Here is a 7,572-nt window from a genome sequence, read left to right as displayed (position 1 = left end):
GCTCCGGAGTTCAAGACCAGTCTGGGCAACACGGCAAAACCCTGTCTCTACTAAAATACAAAAACTTAGCTGGGCATGGTGGTGCACGCCTGTAATCCCAGCTACTAGGGAGGCTGAGACAGGAGAATCACTTGAACCCGGGAGGCAGAGGTTGCAGTGAGCCGAGACCACGCCACTGCACTCCAGCCTGGGCAACAGAGTGAAACTCCATCTCAAAAAAAAAAAAAAAGAATGTACAGAAACATCAGCTCCAGTTTCTCTAGTTCAGCCTATAGTAGGATTGTCTGCTACAGTAAGTAGGTAATGTACTGGGTTCAAGAGTGTCCACCCAGTCTGGCACAGTGGCATGTGCCTGTAGTCCCACCTATCAGGAGGCTTAGACAGGAGGATGGCTTGAGCCCAGGAGTTCAAGGCTGCAGTGCACCATGATCATACCACTGTAGTCCAGACTGGGCAACATAGTAAGACCCCATCTCTAAAATAATAATGACCATAATAGTGTCTCCCCAAAATTCATGTCCATAATGAATCTCAGAATGTGACCTTGTTTGGAAGTAGGATTTTTGTGGATGTAATTAGTTAAGACGACATCATGCTGGAGTAGGGTAGTCCATAAGCCAATGACAGGTGTCCTTTTCAGAAGGCCCTGTAAAGACACAGAGACACACAGACCCACGGGAAGAATACTTCGTGAAGACAATGACAGAGATAGGAGTGATGCATCTATAAGCCAAGGAACTCCAAGAATTGCCTGCAACCACCGGAAGCTAGAGGAGAGGCATGGAACAGATCCTTTTCAAAGCCCCCAGGAGGAACCACCCCTGCCAACATCTTGACTCCAGACTTAAAACCTCCAAAACTGTGAGAGAATAAATTTCAGTTGCTTTAAGCTGCTGAGCTTGTGGTAATTTCTTACAGCAGTCCAAAGAAAGTAATGCAAGCCAGGCATGGTGGCTCATGCCTGTAATCCCAGCACTTTGGGAGGCCCAGGAAGGCGGATCACCTGAGGTCAGGAGTTCGAGACCAGTCTGACCAACATGGTGAAACCCCGTCTCTATTAAAAATACAAAGTTAGCCGGGCGTGCTGGCGCATGCCTGTATTTCCAGCTGCTCGGGAGGCTGAGGCAGGAGAATCGCTTGAACAAGGGAGGCGGAGGTTGCAGTGAGCTGAGATCACGCCATTGCACTCCAGCCTAGGCAACAAGAGTGAAACTCGGTCTGAAAAAAAGTTACATCAACAATCCCATATTTGGCCAGGGCAGCAGCTCACGCCTACAATCCCAGCACTTTGGCAGGCCAAGGTGGGCAGATCACTTGAAGTCAGGAGTTTCAGACCAGCCTGGCCAATATGGTGAAACCCCGTCTCTACTAAAAACACAAAAATAAACAGGTGTGTTGGCAAGCACCTGTAATCACAGCTACTCAGGAGGCTGAAGCAGGAGGATCACTTGAGCGTGGGAGGTAGAGGGTGCAATGAGCCAAGATCATGCCACTGCACTCCAGCCTGGGCAACAGAACAAGACTCTGTCTCAAAAAAAAAACAAAAAAAAAATCCCATATTTACTATAAATTGCAAAGTAAATCTTTGCCAGTGCTTTTACTTCTTTCCAGGCTCTTCTGGGCCACTGAAATTCTCTTTGCTATGTGCTTTTTAAGTTTCCTGATAATAGGGTTTTATTTTTTAACAGTCCCTATCCCGACACACACTTAGTTTTCCCAGTGAAAAACTAAATGTAATATCTCTGTTTTGATCAATCCAGCCTCGATTATTAATACCTTATAACTAAATGATCTGACGAAGACAGCAGGAGAGAAAAAGTTGTCAACTCATTTTCTAGGGACACTCAATTGATCCCTGAGTTATTTTGTGTTTAAAATGGTATCAATGAAGTTATCTTTGACCAAGATTTTCCTCCTCATTTCTCCAGAGAGGTCAAACATAAAATCTGGTCTAGAAAATCAATATGGAGGAGAAAGCAGAACCATTAAAATTCACTTAACAGAGTCAGGAGTACACAGGAGTCGTTCATCCAAAATATGTGTGAATCTAGTCTCTGCTCTCCAGGAGTTAACCGTGGCCTGTGCTTCAAATCTAGTTTTTCCAGCAAAATTCCCTGGGGTCCTTTTAAAAAATATGGATTTCTAAGTTTTACTCTTAAAGGTTTCTGTTCATGAGGTTTTTCTGTAGATGCCAGGAATCTGAATTTTGTTTTCAGAGTATGCCATGACATGATATTCATGACACATGGAAAAATTTTAAAAGCAGGTAGGGGAAAAATATGTATATTGTGGGCCAGGCCGGGTGACTCACACCTGTAATCCCAGCACTTTGGGAGGCAAAGGTGGGCAGATCACGAAGTCAGGAGATCAAGACCATCCTGGCCAGCATGGTGAAACCCTGTCTCTACTAAAAATACAAAAAAATAGCTGGGTGTGGTGGCACGTGCCTATAATCCCAGCTATTTGGGAGACTGAGGCAGGAGAATCGCTTGAACCTGGGAGGCAGAGATTGCAGTGAGCCAAGATCACGCCACTGCACTCCAGCCTGGGTGACAGGGCGAGACTCTATCTCAAAAAAAAAAATATATATATATATATATATATATATGCAAGAATATTTAAAGTAACTTTATAATAGTCCATACCAGAAGTTAATCCAATGTACATCTATATTTGGGTAGAAAAATAAATATTAGTTACTTTGGATGATAGTATTTACTGAAAACACACCTCATATTACCTTCTGGGCTGCTGCGTATATTCAGATAATTTTAACCGAATTGTGGTTAAAAGGTGTTTTCACATGTAAAAGTTCATGGAGCACTTAAGGTTGGTACACTTTATTGTGCATATTATATGACAATAAAAAATTTTAAAATGAACCAAAAAATATGATCATGTGTATGTGTGTGTGTGTGTGTATAAGCCTTCTTCTGGACTTTTTCGTGTTCCTTAGTAAAACAGGAGCCTGCTAGCTTGTAGCCAAGAGAGCAGTAGCCAGAGGATTCTCCCTGACCACATCCAGTTCTTACCTCTAGGTGGAATTAGAGGACCAGCTACAACCCAAACCCTCCCTGGACATGTCCAGAGTCTACATCAACCTTTCTTTCCTACCTAGCCTCACCCTCCTGCCACTGGTGATCAAGAGAAGAAAAGCAGAAAGAGTGGGAAGCAGTCACTACTTCCAGCACTGGCCCAAATACAAATGTTTACCCAGAAAATAAAAGCTTTAAAGGATCCCATAGAGTCACTGCTTATATTAATTATGTTATACAACAGAGTAATTTCAACCACCTCTCATCTGTCTCTACTCTAGGCCTGATAATACCCCTCTCGGGGAATGTCTGACCTAAAAGTGTAGAGTGGAGGCAAAAAGTAAGGAAGATGCACCCCTTTAATGCTTCCATTATATGTTCCCTATACACAATCGATCAAAGATCCTTATTAGTGGAACAGGAAGGTTCTACACATAGCACAGTCTTCCCAATTCTTGTTTCTGCTTTCTCCCAGTCTTTTGTAATTTTTTTTGAAATGAGTTCTCACTGTGTTGCCCAGGCTGGAGTGCAGTGGCATGATCTCAGCTCACTATAACCTCCACTTCCCGGGCTCAAGCCATCCTCCAGCCTCAGCCTCCCAAGTATCTGGGACCACAGGCACACCAACATGCCCAGCTAATTTTTGTATTTTTGGTAGAGACGGGGTTTCCCCATGTTTCTCAGGCTTGTCTTGAACTCCTGAGCTCAAACGATTCAGCGCACCCAGTCATCTTTTGCAGTTTTTAACAGATGTATTCTTTATTCTGTTTCGTGGCTTGTCTTCTCTTTTTTTTTTTTTTTTAATAATAAACTAATTCTGGCCAGGCGAGGTGGCTCACCCCTGTAATCCCATCACTTTGGAAGGCCAAAGCAGGAGGATCACTTGAGTCCAGGAGTTCAAGGCCAGACTAGGCAACACACTGAGACACTGTCTCTACAAAAAATTTTAAAAATTAAAAACATTAACCAGGCATGGTGGCACGCTCCTGTAATCCCAGCTACTCAGGAGGCTGAGGTGAGAGGATCATTTAAGCCTGGGAAGTCAAGGCTGCAGTGAACTGTGAGTACACCACTACACTCCAGCATGGATGACCCTGTCTCCAAAAAATAAATAAATAAAACTAATTTTAATTGCACTTTATATGACAAGTATTGTATCTTTAAGCCTACTAAATTTCTGATTTAAAAAAATTATTAAACAGTACTAAAAGCATAGTCATATTTGTTAAATTTCATATTGATAAGAACTGGTTTTGAATTCATATAAACATCTGCAATTGGCCAGTGTAAACAAAGACGATAGACGATGGTAATGGACCTTAATTAAACAGCCATCACTGCAATCCCATACTATTCCTTCCACTTTACCTACTCTGCGACTTTCAAACCAGGACAACAGATCATTGTGCTTCAATGGAGGCAGGTTTCTTTTCTTTTTTCTTTTTTTTTTTTTTTTTTTTTTTTGAGTCGATGTCTCGCTCTGTCACCCAGGCTGTAGTGCAGTAGTGCAACTCTGCTCTCTGCAGCCTCCGCCTCCTGGGTTCAGGTGATTCTCCTGGCTCAGCCTCCTGAGTAGCTGGGATTACAAGAGCCCACTACCACGCTCAGCTAATTTTTGTATTTTTAGTGGAGACGGAGTTTCGCCACGTTGGCCAGGCTGGTCTCGAACTCCTGACCTCAAGTGATCCTCCGACCTCAGCCTTCCAAAGTGCTAGGATTACAGGCGTGAGCCACCACACCCAGCCCAATGTAGGCAGGTTTCTTATTTGAAATGGTCTATGTGGTCTAACATATTGTGGATGCTTCTTCCTTCCTAACCCATATGGGTTTCCATTGATATTTGTTCCTATAAGCTGCAATATTTGTTCCAAGAGACCTGATAGTGGCACTACACTAATTTCCAAAAGCCTAGGATCCTCAGGATGATGCTTTAGTACCAGAGCAATTGCAAATTCATAATTAACCACAGAGGAATGCCAGTAATGCTATTTGTAATTTTTCTCTTCTGGTGCCCAACCAGGAAAGTGTCCATGTTTCATCATGGACCAGATTCCTATTTAATTTTTCTGTTGCCTTTGCTGCTATCCAGCACTCTGGAGTAGCTTTGAAGTACTCCTCAACATTCCAAGAAAATTCTTTGAAGTTTTCTTTTGAATGTAGAAAATTTTAAAATCTTTTAACAGGTTGTTTGTTAGGTTTTCTATCTAATCAAGCCCAAAGGTATCTCTGTAAGTAGTAATGTAACAACATGTTCCGTCCACTTTCTCTGTTGGAATTGCACTATATATACCTCCATTTAATGCCTCATGACTTACAGTTTTCGTTGCCAAAACGTTAAATGACTGATATTGCCTTTCGGTGGAGGGTTCCATTTTCACCTCCCTAGAAACACAAGGCATCTTCCTAGTGGTGAGCCCAGCATGTGGTGCAAGAGGAGAGCGCATTTCTGAGCAGCCCCAAGCACAGTCAGGAAGAAAGCCCTGCGCAAGTAAGCACGGGGCTCAGGCTGCTCACACCACTTGTCCAGCGAAAGCTGCAACCCGCGCCTCCAAAACCTTACTTCCATTTTTTTTTTTTTCTTTCTAGACTTCTTCCTTCAGGATTATGATGAAAAGGGAGAGGAATATGGGAATAGAGGCCGGGCGCTGTAGCTTACGCCTGTAATCCCAACACTTTGGGAGGCCGAAGCGGCCAGATCACTTGAGGTCAGAAGTTCGAGACCAGCCTGGCCAATATGGCAAAACCCCGTTGGGCATGGTGGCACACGACTGTAATCCCAGCACTTTGGGAGTTCGAGGCGGGCGGATCACTTGAGGCCAGGAGTTTGGGACCAGCCTGGCCAACATGTTGAAACCTCGTCTCCATTAAAAATACAAAAATTAGCCCGGTGTGGTGGCATGTGCCCGTAGTCCCAGCTACTCAGGAGGCTAAAGCAGGAAAATCGCCTGAACCTGGGAGGGGGAGCTTGCAGTGAGCTGAGATCGCACCAATGCACTCCAGCCAGGGTAACAGGGTAAGACTTCATCTCAAAAAGAAAAAGAAAAAAAAAAGAATATGGGAATAGTAGAGATACCAGAATAGCTCCTGAAAATTTTCAAAATATTGTCCCAGTAACAACTTTAAAGGGGTAAATTGTTGAATAATTAAGGTTTATAGCTCTGCCATTCTTAGACAGCATAATTAAGTAATTTGGTCATTTGCAAGAAAAATGATGGCAATAAATCCTTGGAAATGAAGATTGGAAATGGGGCTTAGAAACAAGGCCACCCATCCTGCTTTGTTTCCTCATGTAATGTCCGCGTCATAACTTGGCAAGGAGAGTCTGGAAATAATTTTTATTTTCTAACGGGAATATGGTCTTTAGGTTTTCCAAGACAGTGCATCTATCTATCTATCTATTTACTTATTTTCGAGATGGAGTTTCGCTCCTGTTGCCCAGGCTGGAGTGCAATGGCGAGATCTCGGCTCACTGCAACCTCCACTTCCCGGGTTCAAGCAATTCTCCTGCCTCAGCCTCCAGAGTACCTGGGATTACAGGCGTGCCACCACGCCTGGCTAATTTTTTGTGTTTTTAGTAGAAACCAGGTTTCACCATGTTAACCAGGCTGGTCTCGAATTCCTGACCTCACGTGATCCACCCGCCTGGACCTCCCAAAGTGCAGGGATTACAGGCCTGAGCCACTGTGCCCAGTTGACAGTGCATCTAAGAACAAGCTCTGGAAGTAGAAGTGGGTTGAGTCCAGAGTGGAGGAATGTTCACTACCCTCCTCTTTCTTGACAATTGCCTCTTTTCTTTAGCTTGTGTGAACACCAGCCTTTAGGCATTCTAGTTACTTCTCCATTAACTTCCTCTCTCCTCAGATTGGCTCCCCACAGTCATTTCCTCAAGAATACCACTTTACTTCCACTAGCTATGGTCCTTAGTTCCAGCTTTCCTTTTTTATGTTAAAAAGAGGCCTTTAGGCCCTGGGGCATTGGCGCATGCCTGTAATCCCAGCACTTTTGGCGGCCGGCCGAGGCGAACTGATCACCTGAGGTCAGGAGTTTGAGACCAGCCTGACTAACATGGAGAAACCCAGTCTCTATTAAATACAAAAAATTAGTCAGGCGTGCTGGTGGGCGCCTGTAGTCCCAGCTACTGGTGAGGCTGAGGCAGGAGAGTCGCTTGAATCCATGGAGGTAGAGATTGCAGTGAGCCGAGATTGCGCCATTGCACTCCAGCCTTGGTAACAAGAGTGAAACTCCATCAAAAAAAAAAGCATTGGTAGAGACAACTTATTTTATTGTCTAGGTCTTTCCTACCAGTACAGTGGACAGATTATGTAGTAAAGATGAACCAAACCCTAACTGTTTACTAGCTGGATAGCTGTGGGGAAGCTGTTTAACTTCTCTAAACCTCAGTTAACTCATCTTTTTAAAAATTAAGATTTATATTGATCTAGGCCGGATGTGGTGGCTAACGCCTGTAATCCCAGCACTTTGGGAGGCCAAGGCGGGTGGATCACGAGGTCAGGAGATCGAGACCGTCCTGGCTAAC

General features: G+C 43.9%; 1 pseudogene; it reads right to left on the bottom strand.

Annotated features, from left to right (window-relative positions):
* Positions 1-4,229: 4,229 nt before the first annotated feature.
* LOC103228678 (RNA ligase 1 pseudogene) lies at positions 4,230-5,434 on the bottom strand (annotated as a pseudogene).
* Between the last annotated feature and the right edge of the window lie 2,138 nt (positions 5,435-7,572).

This window comes from Chlorocebus sabaeus, chromosome 22 (genome assembly GCF_047675955.1).
Source record: "Chlorocebus sabaeus isolate Y175 chromosome 22, mChlSab1.0.hap1, whole genome shotgun sequence".
In the NCBI taxonomy this organism is placed as follows: domain Eukaryota; kingdom Metazoa; phylum Chordata; class Mammalia; order Primates; family Cercopithecidae; genus Chlorocebus; species Chlorocebus sabaeus.
Note: the sequence above shows the minus strand (reverse complement) of the source record. Positions and strands in the feature narration are given on the sequence as shown.